Raw genomic sequence first — 18524 nt, forward strand, 5'->3', positions numbered from 1 at the left:
TGAATACTGATGATAATATTTCCAAGGTTATGAGTGCAGGAAGATCTTCAAAGTCTTCAAAGGCACCTAGAGGAAGTACAGCTTTGTGTTCTTCAAGCATATCAGCTTTGCATACTAAGGTGCAAGCAGACTTGGCTACTGTCTGTCCAAAACATGAGATGTTGGAAAAAAGACATGCTCTAGAAGATATGGAAGCTGAAATGAAGAATCAGCAATTAAGGCAAGAAGCTGAAATCAAGAAACACAATTGGAGCAAAAAGAGCAACTTAAAAGGTTACAAATGGCTAATGAAGAACAAAATAGATTATTAAAGGGAGAAATTAAAAGACGAGAGCTTGGAGATCAATGTGGAATGAATATGGCCAAAATCCAAGCATTAGCTCAATCAGATCAATGGGTTCCGCAGCCACAAGAAACGAATATATCTGACCAAGGAGCCATGGGTGGTACTGCTAATGCTCAAATGACAATGACCAACCTCGCGACATTCAATCTCTTCAGAGCACAATATATGATTCTCCCCAAAAGGAGAGTATTTCAAAAAAGTTCAACCATGCCAATTGAACATACTCAACCATTGATGTCTCTTTGTGTTGCTGAAGAACCCGTGACAAGTCAAGGATCTCCACCAATGCCATCACTTACAACCCAAGGATCCCCATCAATGCCATCACTTACAACACAAGGTCCTACACCTATAGCACCAGTTCAAGATCTGTTTTCTCCATTCACCTTAAGACAACCAGTCACGAGCCAAGGTGAATAATATCACTCATAGCAAAACAAAATGAAATCTCTGCTATGTTAGCGCAGCAACGAGGTTCATATGGTTTACCCAAAAAGAAAATTCCAGTTTGTAATGCAGATCCATTGCAATATCAGACAATCATGAAGTCCTTTGAACATCAGATTGAAAGTAATACTAAAAACACTAAAGATGGCCTGTAGTACGTGGAACAGTTGTAACGAGCCCAGAGGACACTGATGATAACTTCTTTCTTTCAAGTCACCAGAGAATTCCTTTTTGTTTCCCTTATTCCAAATGAAACATTAGACAGCCAGTCCTCTCCTCTTCCCAAAAGACTTTGACCAGGCCATCTTCCAAATGGGGCTTTCCACAAACTTGCCAGCTTGTCCTGTTCCAGTCCCAGCTGCTGCTGAACTGTAGAACTGTAGAACTAATTCTCTCTCTCTCTCTCTCTCTCTCTCTCTTAGAGAGAAAGACAGTTTGACTCTCTCTGCTTGCAAAACCACATGACACTCTTAGAACAGCAAGTTCCCTTTCAGACTGTCTATGGTTCAAACAAGCTTTTTTTAAAATCTTTTGCCTTTGGTAAAGAACAATAGATTAGTGAAGTCACTTGGGCACTCTCCGAAGCTCTTGCAAAGGCTGTGGGCTCTGACATGTCTAGCATGGGGCACAGCACCAGTATTTTAAATAATATCTGTTTTAAAGTGTTTGTATGTGACCTACTCTAACAAACATTTCCCAATTTAGTTCCCAAAAACATATCTATATTCTCTGTCACACAGTATAATGGAGAATAGGTGAAGGAGTTAGTCAAAAGTTGCAAATATATGAATTCAGAACAAAGCTTTAAAAGGGAAAATAAATTATTGCATCATCTTTATGGCAATGAACATAAAATCGCAAGGGCTCACATAGACAAGATTCTTTCTTGCTCAACAATAAAATCAGAGGGTGTAGTAATGCAATGGGAAGTAGTATACATTTGCAAGAGCTGAGTTTGCTTGCTAATTTGTCAATTATTATAAATAAATTACCTTATAAATTGAGGGATTATGGAGAACCAAAGCTGCAGATGAAAGGGACATCACTTTTGAGGATGTTGTACAATTCTTGGAATCTTTGGCTTGGCTTCGCGGACGAAGATTTATGGAGGGGGTAAAAGTCCACGTCAGCTGCAGGCTCGTTTGTGGCTGACAAGTCCAATGCGGGACAGGCAGACACGGTTGCAGCGGCTGCAAGGGAAAATTGGTTGGTTGGGGTTGGGTGTTGGGTTTTTCCTCCTTTGCCTTTTGTCAGTGAGGTGGGCTCTGCGGTCTTCTTCAAAGGAGGTTGCTGCCCGCCAAACTGTGAGGCGCCAAGATGCACGGTTTGAGGAGATATCAGCCCACTGGCGGTGGTCAATGTGGCAGACACCAAGAGATTTCTTTAGGCAGTCCTTGTACCTTTTCTTTGGTGCACCTCTGTCACGGTGGCCAGTGGAGAGCTCGCCATATAACACGATCTTGGGAAGGCGATGGTCCTCCATTCTGGAGACGTGACCCACCCAGCGCAGCTGGATCTTCAGCAGCGTGGACTCGATGCTGTCGACCTCTGCCATCTCGAGTACTTCGACGTTAGGGATGAAAGCGCTCCAATGGATGTTGAGGATGGAGCGGAGACAACGCTGGTGGAAGCGTTCTAGGAGCCGTAGGTGATGCCGGTAGAGGACCCATGATTCGGAGCCGAACAGGAGTGTGGGTATGACAACGGCTCTGTATACGCTTATCTTTGTGAGGTTTTTCAGTTGGTTGTTTTTCCAGACTCTTTTGTGTAGTCTTCCAAAGGCGCTATTTGCCTTGGCGAGTCTGTTGTCTATCTCATTGTCGATCCTTGCATCTGATGAAATGGTGCAGCCAAGATAGGTAAACTGGTTGACCGTTTTGAGTTTTGTGTGCCCGATGGAGATGTGGGGTGGCTGGTAGTCATGGTGGGGAGCTGGCTGATGGAGGACCTCAGTTTTCTTCAGGCTGACTTCCATGCCAAACATTTTGGCAGTTTCTGCAAAGCAGGACGTCAAGCGCTGAAGAGCTGGCTCTTCACATGGCATGTGTATATTTCCACCATACCAGCATTTGGAAATATTAAGCATACTTCAATAGTTCCTAAAGATGTAAAAAGGTCTAGATCATCGTCTCAACAGAAACCAAAAGGAAATACTTTTGTTACTGCTGTGTCAGATACAAGCACAAGAAAGAACAAGGAAACAAAGGAAAAAGAAGATCAGACTGTTCAGGAAAGTTGTTTGTATTACAAAGATAAGCATGCTTTGGAAAGATGTTCACGATTGGAGAAAAAGTTGCATGATGAGAAATTAACCCTTTAAAAGAAGAATGGAATATGTTGAGGTACCTACTAGAGAAGGGGCAGTGTTAGATCTATTGTTGGGGAATGAGTTAGGGCAGGTGACTGAGGGGTGTGTTGGGGAGCATTTCAGATCAAGTGTTCATGGTACCATTAGATTCAATATAATTATGGAAGGGATATGTCTGGTCCAAAGATTAAGGTTTTTGAGTGGGGAAAAGCCAGATATGAAGAGATGAGAAGGGATTTGAAGGGAGTGGTTTGGGCTGATTTGTTTGATGGGAAGGAAGTAGAAGTGAATTGGAGGTCATTTAAAGGTGAGATTTTGAGGGTGCAGAATCTTTATGTTCCTGTTAGGATAAAAGGTTTTCAAGGGAGATTAGAAATTTGGTTCGCGATAAAAGGGAGGCCTATATTAAATACAGGAAGCAAGGTATGGACGAGATGCTTGGAAAATACATGGATTGTAAAAAGAAGCTTAAGAAAGAAATTGGGATGGCAAAAAGAAGGTACGAGGTGGCTAGAGCGGACAGGGTGAAAGTAAATCCAAAGGGTATTTACAAATATGTAAATAGCAACAGGAGAGTGAAGGATAAAATTGGTCCTTTAGAGTATCAGAGCAGACAACTGTGTTCGGAGCCGAATGGGAAGGGGGAGATATTGAATTAGTTTTTCTCGTCGGTTTTCACTAGGGAAAAGGATCTGGAATCATGTAGGATAGGAGAAGCAAAAGGGGTGATTATGGAAAATGTAGGGATTAGGAAAGGGGGTGTTGGAACTTTTGAGTATAGAAAGGTGGATAAGTCTCTGGGTCCCAACAGGATTTTTCACAGGTCCTTGAGGGAAGTCAAAGAGGAAATAGTGGAGCTCTGACAGTGATTTTTCAACAGTCACTAGAAGAGAGCATGATGCCGCAGGACTGGCATATCGCAAACATGGTTCCTATGTTTATAAAGGACTCCAGGTGTAGGCCCAGCAATTAAAGACCAGTAAATTTGATGACAGTGGTTGGTAAACTAATGGAAAGTATTATTAGAGATAATATGTATAAGTATCTAGAGGGGCAGGGATGGATCAGGGACACCCAACATGGGTTTATGCAGGGAACATCATGTTTGACAAATTTTATTGAATTTTTTGAGGAGGTGACTAGGAAGGTTGATGAGGGTAGAGCAATAGATGTTGACTATTTGGATTTCAGTAAGGTCTTCGATAAGGTACCACATGGAAGGTTGGTAAGGAAGGTTCAGGAGCTAGGTATTAATGTTGAGATAGTCAAATGTGTTCAACAGTGGCTAGAAGGTAGATGCCAGCGAATCATGGTGGATAATTGTCCGCCAGGATGGAGGCCGGTGATGAGTGGTGTGCCTCAGGGATTGGTTTTGCTCCCTTGTTGTTTGTCATTTACATTAATGATTTGGATGATGGAGTGATAAATTGGGTTAGCAAATATGCAATGATACAAAAATAGGGGTGTTGTGGATAGTGAAGTTGGTTTTCGGAGACTGCAGAAGGATTTGGACTGCTTAGAAGAATGGGCTAAAAGATGGCAGATGGCGTTTAATACTGATAAGTGTGAGGTGCTTCATTTTGGGAAGAATAATCAAAACAGGACATATGCAGTGAAGGGGAGGGCATTGAGGAATGCAGAGGAATAGAGAGATCTTGGAATAATGGTTCATCCTTCTTTGAAAGTGGAATCTCATGTGGATAGAGTGGTAAAGAAGGCTTTTGGTATGCTGACCTTTATAAATCAAAGTATAGAATATAAAAGTTTAGAAGTGATGTTGAGACTATTCAAGGCATTGGCGAGGCCTAATTTGGTCTACTGTGTGCAGTTCTGTTCCCCAAATTATAGGAAGGATATCAATAAAGTAGAGAGGGTGCAGAGAAGTTTTACTAAAATGTTGCCTGGATTGAAGTATCTAGAATACAAAGAAAGATTGAGTAGATGGGTCTTTATTCATTGGAGCATAGAAGGTTGAGGGGGGAAAAGTTGGATAGGTGCATGGATGTGAGGGGATTGGAGGGTTATGGGCAGAGTGTAGTTAAGTGGGACTAGAAAAGATCACTTAAATCAGTGCGGATTAGAGGTGCCGAGATGGCCTGTTTCTGCACTGTAAATGTTAAATGTTATATGGTTAAAATTGTTTAGAAAGAACGGCCTTTAAGAAGGAAAGGTATTATTTCAATCGTAAGCTTGATCTATGATCCTTTGGGAATATCGGCACCAGTAGTATTAATAGCAAATAAAATTCTGCAAGAATTGTGCAGAAGAAAATTTGGATTGGATGAAACTATGCCAGATTCCATCGCACAAGATTGGATGAATTGGATTGAGAGTCTTAAATGTTAAAAAATTTTGAAGTCAAGAGATGCTTTAAACCAACAGACTTTGGAATTGCCACATTTGCTCAGTTACACCATTTTGCTGATGCAAACGAAGGTGGTTTTGTTACTGTCAGTTATTTAGAACTGAGAAATAACCAAGAGTGAATACATTGTGGATTTGTAACGGGAAAAGCCAGAGTGGTTCCATTAAAGCCAGCCACCATACCTTGAATGGAATTTACTGCCACTACTTTGGTGAGCAAAATGGACACTATGTTAAGAAGAAAATTACAGATGGAGTTAGCAGACTCTATGTTTTGGACTGATCGTACATCAGTACTTAAATACATTAATAACAATACCATGAGGTTTCATACCTTTGTGACTAACAGAATTAATGAAATCGAAAAAGTTTTGCATGCTAGTTAATGGAGATATATGTAAACAGTGGATAATCCAGCTGATATGGCTTCATAAGGATCACATGTTCAATCGTTTCTGAACAGAGCCAACACTTGGGTGTCCATGTTGCTGGAGTCGTTCATGTGGAGTCCAAATGCAGTGGGACCATTGGGGTCACCGATGTGGCTATTGGCAGCTGTGAGTGGAAGAAACACGCTGAGTCGAATTGAGTTTCAAATCAACTGATTTACTGATTCAAACTTGTGTGCTTAAAAGGTCAGTGCTCATGTGGGCTGGAAATGACATTAACTTCCTGTCGTTTGTTTTGCCACGCACTGAGAGGTCTTGAGTATGTCTCTGACTACGGACTCGACTGCTGCTGTCGGCTCACCTGCCACAGCTTAATATTTATTATATTTAATGAAAATTATAATGAATTACATGCCATGCGAGAGATGGTGCCAAACTGCAGATGCCAAAACATCCGAGGGACTACAAAAGTCAATTTTTTTTGCCAAAATATCCAATGCCAAAATGCAAGCGCCAAAATATCCAGCCTAAAACTGTGGGCGCCAAATTGTCTGCCCAACACAGAGAGAATATTTCCTCTTGTGAAGAATTCAGGACTAGGCCATTGTTTAAAAATGAGCAATCACTTGTTTAAGGCCACGATGAGTTAATTTTTTTACTTCCAGAAGATCACGAGAATTTTGAGCTCACTTCCTCAAAGTGTAGTGGGAGCGGAGTGTTGGTATAGTTTTAAGGTAGAGACAGATGGATATTGGATATGCCATGTAAAGGTTACTGTGGATAGATAGAAATACAAAGTTGAAGTTACAATCAGATCAGCCATGATCTTATGAAAAGGTGATTCAGGCTCATGAGGAGGAGTGACCCACTTCTGATCCTCAGTTACACATTTGTATACGTATATATTTTGTAAAGTGGCATCAAGAAGTGGATTGCAGATTTTTAAGCCAGCTTCAACAAAGGCATGATAAAATGTGTGACTGTGCAATTTAGAGAGGAACTTGGAGGCAATGGTTTCCTCAGTATTACCAATCATATGCTAGAAGATGCTTGTGAACTGAGCTTGCTGTTACATTGCAGCACTTGTGGTAAAGGGAGTGGATACTGTATTTGAAAAAGGTGTTAACATTTTTGAAGTGTGCTGTATTTAGAAATGTCAGCCTTTTGTTTTGATATTATCTCTCGATAAGCGGATTCGTTAGTTCAGTCTGTTAATCATTAACTGAGAATATTGTACATTAACCATGCTATGTGTTCTGACTGTAAATAATATTTATAAGAAGCATTTATTTTGAACTTCATTTTTCTAGGCACATTACAACCAATAAATTAAGATAAATTGCTATGAGTATACAGTGTGGTAATCAACTGAAGCACAGTAAGATCTCTCAGACAGAAAATTGGGGTTGATCCAGCCTACAACTTACATTTAAAAACACAGGAATGCTGGAGGAACTCTGCCAGTCCTGCAGTGTCCATCAGAGGTCAAAATATATAACCAACCTATTGGGCCTGACCCCTTCTTTAAGAGATGAGTAAAAAGCAGACAGGTGTTTGAATTAAAAGAAAGGACAGGGGGTGGAGTACAGACCAACAGACAAAAGGTGTTAATTGGATATGGAGAGGACGACAGGAGAAAGGAGAGATAAGAATTGATTGGGAGCAAGTCAATGGTTTCCATAAAATGGAAGTGGTAGAGGGAGAGAGAGAGAGAGAGCACTAGAGGATAGGAGACATAGGGATAAATGGGGGAGGGGGTGGGAATGAGCAGCAAACGGAAACTGGAGAAGTTGATGTTAATGCAATCTGGTTGGTGGGTGCCCAGAAGGAATATGAGGTGTTGATCTTTTATGGAGAGACTGGGCAGACTGGGAGATAATTTCATTGAGAACCTTCACTCCATCCTCTGAAATAATGGGGGGTGGGGTCCTGTCAATGCCCAACTATGTCAATTCCACACTTTATTCCCACTCTGTCATGTCTGTCCATGGGCTCATGCACAATCGAACCAAGGCCATCTGCAAATTGGAGGAACAGCATCTATTATTCAATCTGGCGATACTCCAACCAGATGGCATTAACATCGACTTCTCTGGTTTTCCGTTAACCACCTCCCAACTCTCTCTCTCTCTCTCTCTCTCTCTCTCTCTCTCTATTTCCACATTTCCATGTCCCCCTCACCTTTCCTCCAGCTCCCCACTCCTTTCTCTCTCCATTCAGAGAGCTACTCCTTTTTTATATCATCTCAGCTTTTTTCTCCTGCCCTCCCATCCACATCCATGAATGTGAACTCTTGTCTGTTGGCCTGTGCTCCTCCCCTGCCACTTCTTCCATCCATCTCCCAAGTTTTTATTAAGGTGCCTGCCGGCTTTCTGCTCATACCTTGATGAAGGACTCAGGCCCAAAATGTTGGCTATATATCTTTGCTTCCTATGAATGTTACATGATCTGCTGGCTTCCTTCACCTTCTTTGTATAGGTACACGATCCTTTATCCGGTACCCTTGGGGGACAGTGTGGTACGAATTTTGGATTTTTCTGGATTTTGGAAAGCCCACCTGAATTGTGCTGCTGTATTCACCCCCAACCCCTTCCAGTTGCCCGGCTGTCTCCCCCAATGGCGGTCCCTTGGCCTCCTCCCCCAACCGTGGTCCCTCAGCCTCCCGGACATCTCCCCCAACTCCCAGTCCCTCAGCTGTCTCCCCCAACCATGGTCCCTCGGTTGTCTCCCCAACTGCCGTCCCTCGGCTGCCCGGCCGTCTTCCCCAACCACGGTCCCTCAGCCGCCTGATAGTCTCCCCTAACTGCGGTCCCTCGGCCGCCCAGCAGTCTCCTCTGACCATCAGTCCCTCAGCCACCTCCCCCGACCGCTGGTCCCTCAGCTGCCTCCCCCAACCATCGGTCCCCACTTGCCGGATTTTGGAGCTTTCCAGATTTTAGGTGACCAGATAAAGGATCGTGTATCTGTGTTACATTAAATGTAACATGGCTTATTAGCATAATGTTTATTCTTACGAATAGCAGATTATTTCTCTCTCTCTCTCTCGCTCTCCCCAACTTTAGTAATCTTTAGTAATTGTCATCAGTCTTATGGGTTTTGATTGGATCCTTACTAAGTTGAGGGGATATGGATACTCTTTCGAGTGTTAATTGTTTATTTTCTGACTTTTTGACAAACTTGATGAATAGACCTGTTAAAAAAAGAATCTATTCATTATCCAAGAAGAATGGAAGATCTGAGTGAAGTATCAGATGGGGGTTTAAAGTACGGAATTAGGAAAATATGTGTAAATAGAGAATTCAGGAAAAGTCGTGTGTTTCTCTTCCTGATCATCTATTGTGGTGAGCATTTACTGGTTGGAAATCATATTAAGAAACCATAATTCACAGCGACAACTGTAAGTTATCTGTGTAATCAGCTCATCAGGAAACTTTGTAACTTCTGCTATTTTGCCTTTGGCAACAATGAGGAAAAATGCATGACCCTTCTCCCACCAACCACCTCCCCCCTCACTTAATCTCCAGTGCAGGATCGAATATAATTGTGAAGGTAGATACATTATTTAATATTAAGGGAATGCAAGGATATGAAATTAGTACAAGATATTCACAATGAGATGAAAGATCAGCTTGGTCTTATTGAATAGTTGTCAGTTCAGAGAAGCTGAATGGCCTACTTCTGCTTCTATTCCTTATATACCTTTTATGTGAATTGTCATTACACCCCCCCCCCCCCACCCCACCCACCGATCAATCAGTGATGCAATGAATAAAGCTTAACTAGAGACAGGGATGGAGCATGAGGTGAATCTCTTCTGGAACCTGTGCAATACTATCATCTACAAAGGCATTTCTTGTAACCTAGCCCATAAAATGTTGCACTCAGAAATCAACTTCAACCTGCACACCAGGACAGAGGTGAATGATCCAATTTAAAACTGGAAAAAAATACATGCAAATATGAATGCTAAGTTATGTAGAAAATAACAGGAGAATTTTGTAGGTCTGCAAAAATACAAAACAAAAAAAGGATTGAAAAAAAATCAGAATCTGAGTATTTTTATTGAAAGTAAAAATGTAAAAATTATTTTACAGTCAGCAATAATTGTTGAGAATTCTACTTCAAAAAGCATTGTTCATCCCTCATAAATAGCAAAAATAAATTGACGTCCATTTCACAATTGTGAAAAATAATCACAAAATAGCTGTTAGTTTCATAAAAAATACTTGCATATCAGAATCAGAATCAGAATTTATTGTCATGAGCAAGTCGCGAAATTTGGTGTTTTGTGGCCGCATCACATTCATATTATAACCATCTTACAATATATATATATATATATATATATATATATACATCTTCTTTGGCTTGGCTTCGCGGACGAAGATTTATGGAGGGGGTAAAAAGTCCACGTCAGCTGCAGGCTCGTTTGTGGCTGACAAGTCCGATGCAGGACAGGCAGACACGGTTGCAGCGGTTGCAGGGGAAAATTGGTTGGTTGGGGTTGGGTGTTGGGTTTTTCCTCCTTTGCCTTTTGTCAGTGAGGTGGGCTCTGCGGTCTTCTTCAAAGGAGGTTGCTGCCCGCCAAACTGTGAGGCGCCAAGATGCACGGTTTGAGGCGTTATCAACCCACTGGCGGTGGTCAATGTGGCAGGCACCAAGAGATTTCTTTAGGCAGTCCTTGTACCTTTTCTTTGGTGCACCTCTGTCACGGTGGCCAGTGGAGAGCTCGCCATATAACACGATCTTGGGAAGGCGATGGTCCTCCATTCTGGAGACGTGACCCACCCAGCGCAGCTGGATCTTCAGCAGCGTGGACTCGATGCTGTCGACCTCTGCCATCTCGAGTACTTCGACGTTAGGGATGAAAGCGCTCCAATGGATGTTGAGGATGGAGCGGAGACAACGCTGGTGGAAGCGTTCTAGGAGCCGTAGGTGGTGCCGGTAGAGGACCCATGATTCGGAGCCGAACAGGAGTGTGGGTATGACAACGGCTCTGTATACGCTTATCTTTGTGACATAAAATAACAATAATAGCACACCAAAAGTAAGGCAGTGTCTTTGGTTCATTGATTATTCAGGAATCTGATGGCAGTGGGGACAAAGCTGTCCCTGTTCTACTGAGTGCTCATCTTTACGCTCTTGTACCTCATTCCTGATAGTAGCAGAGTGAAGAGGGAATGGCCTAGGTGGTGGTGGGGGGAGAGGTTTTGAGGACAGAGGCTGCTTTTTTAAGACCCTGCCTCATGTAGATGTCCTTCATAGAGAGTAGTCTGGTGCCTGTGATGTTGCAGGCCAAGTTAACAACCCTCTGGAGTTCTTTCTTGTCCTGAGTGTTGGTGCCTGCACATCAGGTAGTGATACAACCAGCCAGTAGAAGTCCACCTGTAGAAGTTTTCAAGAGTCTTCAGTGATATACTAAATCTTCTCAAGTACCTCGCAAAATATAGCCGCTGGCGGACCTTCTTTGTGATTGCAACAACATGGAGGCTCCAGGACAGATCCTCGGAGGTGTTGACACCCAGGAATTTCAAGTTCTTCACCCTCTCCACTACTGAGCCCTCGATAAGGACTGAGTCATGTTCCCCTGACTTCTTCCTGAAGTCCACAATCATCTCCTTGGTTTTGCTAACATTGAGGGCAAGATTGTTGATGTGACATCCCTCAAAGAGCTGATCTGTCTCCCTCTTGTATGATTCCTCATTGCCGATTGTGATTCTGCTGACACTATAGCGTCATTGGCAAACTTGTAGATGGAGATGGCATTAGAATTGTGCCTGGCTACACAGTCATGGGTGTATAATGAAGAGAGCAGTGGGCTAAGTATGCATCCTTGGGGTGCGCTTACGTTGATAATTAGTGAGGAGACATTGCTTCAAATTCGTACTGATTGTGGTCTTCCAATGAGAAAGTCAAGGATTCAGTTGCAGAGGGGGGTACAGAGGCCCAGTGTTTGTAGCTTCTTGACCAACACTGACGGAATAATGGTATTGAAGGCCGAGTTGTAGTTGATGAAGAGCAGCCAAATGTATGATTTGCTGTTTTCGAGGTGATCCAGTGCTGAGTGGAGAGCCAGCGATATTGCATCTGCTGTGGAGCAATTGTGACGATAAGCGAATTGTAGTGGGCCCAGATCTTTGTTTATGTATTGTAGAGCGTATTGAAAGAACCAATGACTCATTGATCCAAACCAAGGCTTTTATTAACTAAAAGACTGGAGCATATCACATGTAGGTCGACCAGTCCAGAATGACCTGGTCTGGCAAGGAGCAATCCTTTAAGACCTGCCAGTAGGTGTGGCTATGCTCTCAGCCAATCACAGTCATCCTATACAATCTGTACATATACTCAATGGTGATAGAATCTGTACTATCACATGTATGTGCTATTTTTGGCCATGACCAGCCTCTCAAAACATAAAGTTCTTGGTCCTCTCAGGAGGGAGGGTGAGCAGCCAGATGTCATGGTCCATGTAGGAACCAATTACATGGATAGGATTTTCCCAACTGTTTTGTCTGAATTTGGGAGTGCTATTCCACCCCCCCCCCCCCCCAAAATTATGCCTCCTATAGTTTTATATCTCCAAAGTTATGTATTGTGAAGCTGCACCTAATTTGGCATTACCTCAGTGTTTCTCCTTTCTCCCTTTCCTGTCACAGTTATTCTTCTATATTTCACTTCAGAGGAAGTGATTAAACCACATAAATGGGATGGTGGGATATCTATTAGGAGTGGGCAGCAGATTTAGACATCATGTTCGGCACAGACACGTGAGCTGAAGAGCCTGTTCCTGCACTGTACAAACCTTTGTTCTATTTTAGGTTTGTCCTTTCTGGTCTGCACTGTAAAGCGGAAAGTCTATTAAAAAATGGCTATAAAACTAGATAAGAGGAATTTCACACATGCTGGGGACGTTTCTTATCCAACCATATTCTCGTTTCTTACCTCTAACCATCTGGGACTGGGAAAGGCAGCAAAGCTCTAGGAATTACTAACGCTGTTCATGCAAACAGAAAATAAAGATTGTCAAGTGAGGAGACAGCTGGGTAAGTCTACACTAAGTGACAAGTTGCAAATTTGAACAGTGTCAAAGTGATAAATTGAGATTTAAACCTATCAGCTTGTTTTTTTGTCTTGAAATCATTTGAAAATCAGCATCGAAATGCAACAATTGTTTAATCCATGGCGAGACAAGTAGTTTAATGGAATGTTCACGTCGAAGGATCCCTCCAACTCCTACATGGCAAATTTGTTTGTACTTATCAATATTAGGCTGAAAATCTTAGTTTTGTGCTAAAAACGTGCTCTAAAAGTGTTGGCAATAAAATGGTAAAAGATTAACCTGAGACTTAATATCACAGTGACATTTTGTTCTGCTCTGCAGGCCCTGCAATTTTTTTGTAAGAAGATTATCTGTTCAATGTCTTCAATGAAAGAAAACTGAACACATCAGAAGCTTGAGTAATATCCCAGCATTGATGAACCACGGAGAACGGAATGGAATCTATTCAGAAGGCATTGTGGATCTGTCACAAAACCAGATTTACGTTGTAATTCATGGACAATTTGTACATTGTCCAGAAATATTACTTTTCCTGCCTTTTATTGCAGCTCATCATGGATTTTCCCCAGACTTCCTTTAATTTTTTTATTGCCTTTAAAACTTTCAATACACCTTTCCATAAGGGGAGATAATGGGTTATCTGTACATTATCTAACAATAAATCCATCATACTTCTTTTCTATTGAGTCTTCATTTTCATTATTTCTTGATGGTCTTTTATAATTTGTGTTCATTCCTGACCTCCCATTTCTGTGGGAAGTACATCTTGAAACATCTCCTCCCGACAGATACTGACAACATCTATGTTTTCAGCTGCTGTACTTGTTTGTAATTTGAAATTTTGGTTGTTGGTAAGTTCACTCTGACAGATATTTCTTTGGAAAGAGTTCACCCACATACTTCAAGAGAAAGTATCTAAATCCATGTTGAGACAAAATATTTATAAAACACATTTGATGGTGATGTAACTAATTCAAAAATGTTCATTTATTTGGCAGATTAAATTCTAGTTAATTTAGCTGTAAACTTAACCTCCAGACTACATAACAAAGACGTTGATAGCCTTAGTAATTTTGTAATTTCAATTTGACAACCATCAATCGATTTGGATACATGGTTGCTGAGATGAATTTTGCTAAACAATGTTTGCTATTTTTTAAAAGGAACCTGGGAAACTCTCGGTGCAGACAGTTTCATTGACCACCATAGCTCTAGCCACTTCAACAGCAAGCATTTCCCAGCGAAAAATCATTTTAATTCCACACACCATCGCCATGCTTACATGGTTGTTTATATCCCCATGGATTGCCAAGTTGAGGACACCAGCAAATTGAAGGGACAACACCCTATATTCTATCATGGAAGTCTCCACTCAGACAACATCAAAGTCAACCTCCAATTTCCATTATCCAATTTCCCCGGTCTTTCTCTTTCCTTCCTCCTCTGCCACGCTGCCTCCCTTTCTCCAGCTCCCCACCCCCTTCCCTTCCTTCTCATATCAGAGATACCCTTAGTCCACAGCTCTCTCCCCCTCTCACCTCAGCTTCTTTCTCTTCTACCCTCCCATATCTTCTTTCTTTTCTTCTTTGGCTTGGCTTCGCGGACAAAGATTTATAGAGGGGTATGTTCACGTCTGCTGCAGACTCGTTGGTGACTGACAAGTCCAATGCGGAACAGGCAGGCACAGTTGCAGCGGTTGCAAGGGAAAATTGGTTGGTTGGGGTTGGGTGTTGGGTTTTTCCTCCTTTGTCTTTTGTCAGTGAGGTGGGCTCTGCAGTCTTCTTCAAAGGAGGTTGCTGCTCGCCGAACTGTGAGGTGCCAAGATGCATGGTTGGAGGCGATATCAGCCCACTGGCGGTGGACAATGTGGCAGGCACCAAGAGATTTCTTTAAGCAGTCCTTGTACCTCTTCTTTAGTGCACCTCTGTCTCAGTGGCCAGTGGAGAGCTCACCATATAACACGATCTTGGGAAGGTGATGGTCCTCCATTCTGGAGATGTGACCCACCCAGCGTAGTTTGGTCTTCAGCAGCGTGGATTTGATGGTTGCGGACTCTGCCAGCTTGAGTACTTCGATGTTGGTGATGACGTCACTCCAATGAATGTTGAGCATGGAGCGGAGAAAGCGCGGATGGAAGCGTTCTAGGAGCCCTTATAACATATAACAATTTACAGTATGGAAACAGGCCATATCGTCCCTTCTAGTCTGCACCGATTTCCGTGAAACTCCACTAGTTCCACCTACCCACTCCCTTGCCCATAACCCTCCAATCCCTCACATCTAACCTCCTCTTAAATTATAGAAATGACCCTGCCGCAACTACCTCTTCCAGAAGATTATAACACTCAGCCACCACTCTCTGTGAAGAAGCATTCTCTTATATTACTCCTAAAGTTTTGCACCCTAACCCTTAACTTATGACCTCTTGTTCCAATCTCCCCTACCCTCAGGGGAAAGAGCATATTCACATCAGCTCTATCTATTCCCTTGATAATTTTAAATACCTCTATCAAATCCCCTCTCAACCTTCTATGCTCCAATAAATAAAGTCCCAGTCTACTCAATCTTTCTCTGTATTCAAGATACTGCAATCCAGGCAACATTTTTGTAAACCTTCTTTGCATCCTCTCAATCTTATTTATATCCTTCCTATAATTTGGAGACCAGAACTGCACACAATTCTCCAAACTTGCCCTCAACAATGCCTTAAACAGTCTCAACATCACCCACCCCCCCTCGCTCCTATATTCTAAGGCCAGCATACCAAAAGCCTTCTTCACCACCCTATCTACATGGGAATACACCTTCAAGGAACGCTGAACCGTTATTCCAAGATCCCTCTATTGCTCTGCATTCCTCAATGTCCACCCTTCACTGCATACATCCCATTTTGGTTATTCTTCCCAAAATGAAGCACTTTCATTAAACTCCATCTGCCACCTTTCAGCCCAACTTTCCAAACAGTCCAAATCCTTCCATGAAAACCTTTCTCACTCTCCACAACTCCCCCTATTTTTGATCCTCTGCATATTTACTCATCCAATTTACCCCATGTCATCCAAATAATTAATATAAATGATGAACAACAAAGGACCCAACACCGATCCCTCACTTATTACCTCTTTCCTGTTAGCCTTTGCTCCTCCACATTTCCCTTCCTCCCTCCTCTCCTCTTCTCCTCCCCCACCCTCAGTACCAGATCAATGTATTGCACAGGCTGTAGTAAATATTTTAAAGGGACCCTAAATAGTACTGGCTGGCACATGCATGGTGAGGGGGAATCCATTACACTGAAATTACACTTACACTGAAATTGCCCCCCTTCCTTCCCCTCCTCTGCCCTGTTAAAATGTACACATTTTGTTAAAACACAACTTCCGGCAGTGACTGGCATCATGTGGGGTCAATGGCCGTCTTCCTGGCGCTGACACTGGCAGAGCAGTTCCAGCTGCCTGGGGGATTATGGGTAACCAAGACAGCCATTGCTCCCGCATTGAGGCATTGTCAGGAATAGTCTGTGTTAATAACCTCCACTAAATTTAAGGTTAGTGATTTTAGCCAATTATCACCTTTAAACGGGATTTAAACAGACTATCAGTGTCATTCGCTGGGGCCCTTGAAATTATGGGGCCCATAGCATTTGCTTCTCTTGCTGCTATGTTAATCTGGCCCTGCCCATCCATTCTCCACCTTTTTATTCAAACATCTATCTATTTTTCCAGGTGAAGGGCTCAGGCCTGAAATGTCAATTGCCCTTTACTTCCTGTGGATGCTACGTGACCTACTGAGTCTTTCTAGCACTTTCGTGTGTTACACTCAAGCTTCAGGGAAATCAATGTAAAACAGGGATAAGGAGAGCACAGTGAATCTGTGGAATTCTTTGCCCATGAAAACAATCGATGCTACCTCATTAAATGCACTTAAGATATATATCGATAAATTTTTTTTGAAGAATAAAGGAATTTAGAGTTAATGGAATGGCTGGCTAAGTGGAAGTGAGTCCACGTCCAGATTAGCTACGATCTTGTTGAATGGCAGAGCAAGCTCGACAGACCAGATGGCCAACTCCTGCTCCTATTTCTATTGCTTTTAGAACATAACAACCTTTCATTTCCAATCTTTGGGTTATCCAAGTTTTTATCCATGTTGCTGCACCCTCTTTTATCCCATGGACTTCAGCCTTGATGATAAACTTATATGATACCTTATCAAGACCTTTCAGGAAGGCTATATTTTTGTATGTTTACAATTTCTCTTACGTGTGACTAACTTGATTACCTTTAATCAATCCACAAGTGGCTGCTAATTTTGTCCTTCATTGTTCTTCTTTGAACTTTCCCCATCACTGAGGGTATAAACCCGATTGCTCTGAGTTACATCTTCCCTACATTTTTTTGAAGAAGTGTATATTTACAATTTTCCTTCCCTGAGGTACAATTTCTCAATTTTATAGATTTTTAAAAGATGATTCCATTTCATTCCTTATTCCCTTTTGACAGATGAGGATAATATTGTAGGAAGGATCTGAAAGTTATGGAAAGGGTGCAAAGGAGATTTACCGGGATGTTGCCCGGATTGAGAAACAAATCTTATGAGGCAAGGTTAGCGGAGCTGGGACTTTTCTCTTTGGAGCGTAGAAAGATGAGAGGACACTTGATAGAGGTCTACTAGATTATGAGAGGCATAGATAGGATGGACAGCCAGTGCCTGTTTCCCATGGCAGGATCAGCAAACACCAAAGGGCACGTGTACAAAGTGAAAGGAGTGAAGTTTAGGGGAGATATCAGGGGTAAGTTTTTTTACACACAGAGAGTTGTGGGAGCCTGGAATGCCTTTCCAGGGATGGTGGTGGAGGCTGAAACTTTGGGGGCATTTAAGAGACTCTTAGACATATGGATGAAATAAAAATAGAGAGTTATAGGGTAAGGAGGGTTTAGTACTTTTTTTAAAAGAAGGAATATATGAGTCAGCACAACATCGAGGGGCGAATGGCCTGTACTGTGCTGTATTGTTCTATGTTCTAATATTGCTCCATGTTGTAAAGTTATTCAATTTTCTCAAAGTCCAAGATCTGTAGTTTGACAATGAATTTCTGTATTTTTTGTATATCAGAATCTCATGAGACCTTATAGTCTAAATATGTATCAGCATTTTCCCCTGAATTGAGGTAAATCAACTCAGATTTAGTGGGTTACTGCCTGAAACTGGACTAAAGTTAAAAGGTACACAAGATAAAATATGCAGCAGGATCCATCATCAGATGTTATTTTGAATTAAACTGTCAATTTAACTTATAAATAATCCCAAACTACATTTTATTGCAGAAAGGGAAAATAAAGAATTACAATCCTTTGGCCATTCCAAAGGAGGACATACATGGCCATAGGTTACCATATTATTACCATATAATACCATTTAATTTGAACACTCCTGTTCGGCTCCGAATCATGGGTCCTCTACCGGCATCACCTACAGCTCCGAGAACGGTACCACCAGCGTTGTTTCCGCTCCATCCTCAAAATTCATTGGAGCGACTTCATCCCTAACGTCGAAGTACTCGAGATGGCAGAGGCCAACAGCATCGAGTCCACGCTGCTGAAGATCCAG

General features: G+C 42.1%; 1 long non-coding RNA gene across 1 annotated transcript; it reads left to right on the forward strand.

Moving 5' to 3' along the window:
- The first annotated feature begins 5579 nt into the window (after window positions 1-5579).
- LOC138762737 (uncharacterized) lies at window positions 5580-13567 on the forward strand. The gene is made up of 3 exons (XR_011357102.1): window positions 5580-5677; window positions 5929-6100; window positions 13239-13567. It is a non-coding gene; the product is annotated as an uncharacterized lncRNA (long non-coding RNA).
- Window positions 13568-18524: the final 4957 nt, after the last annotated feature.

This window comes from Narcine bancroftii, chromosome 5 (assembly GCF_036971445.1).
Source record: "Narcine bancroftii isolate sNarBan1 chromosome 5, sNarBan1.hap1, whole genome shotgun sequence".
Lineage (NCBI taxonomy): Eukaryota > Metazoa > Chordata > Chondrichthyes > Torpediniformes > Narcinidae > Narcine > Narcine bancroftii.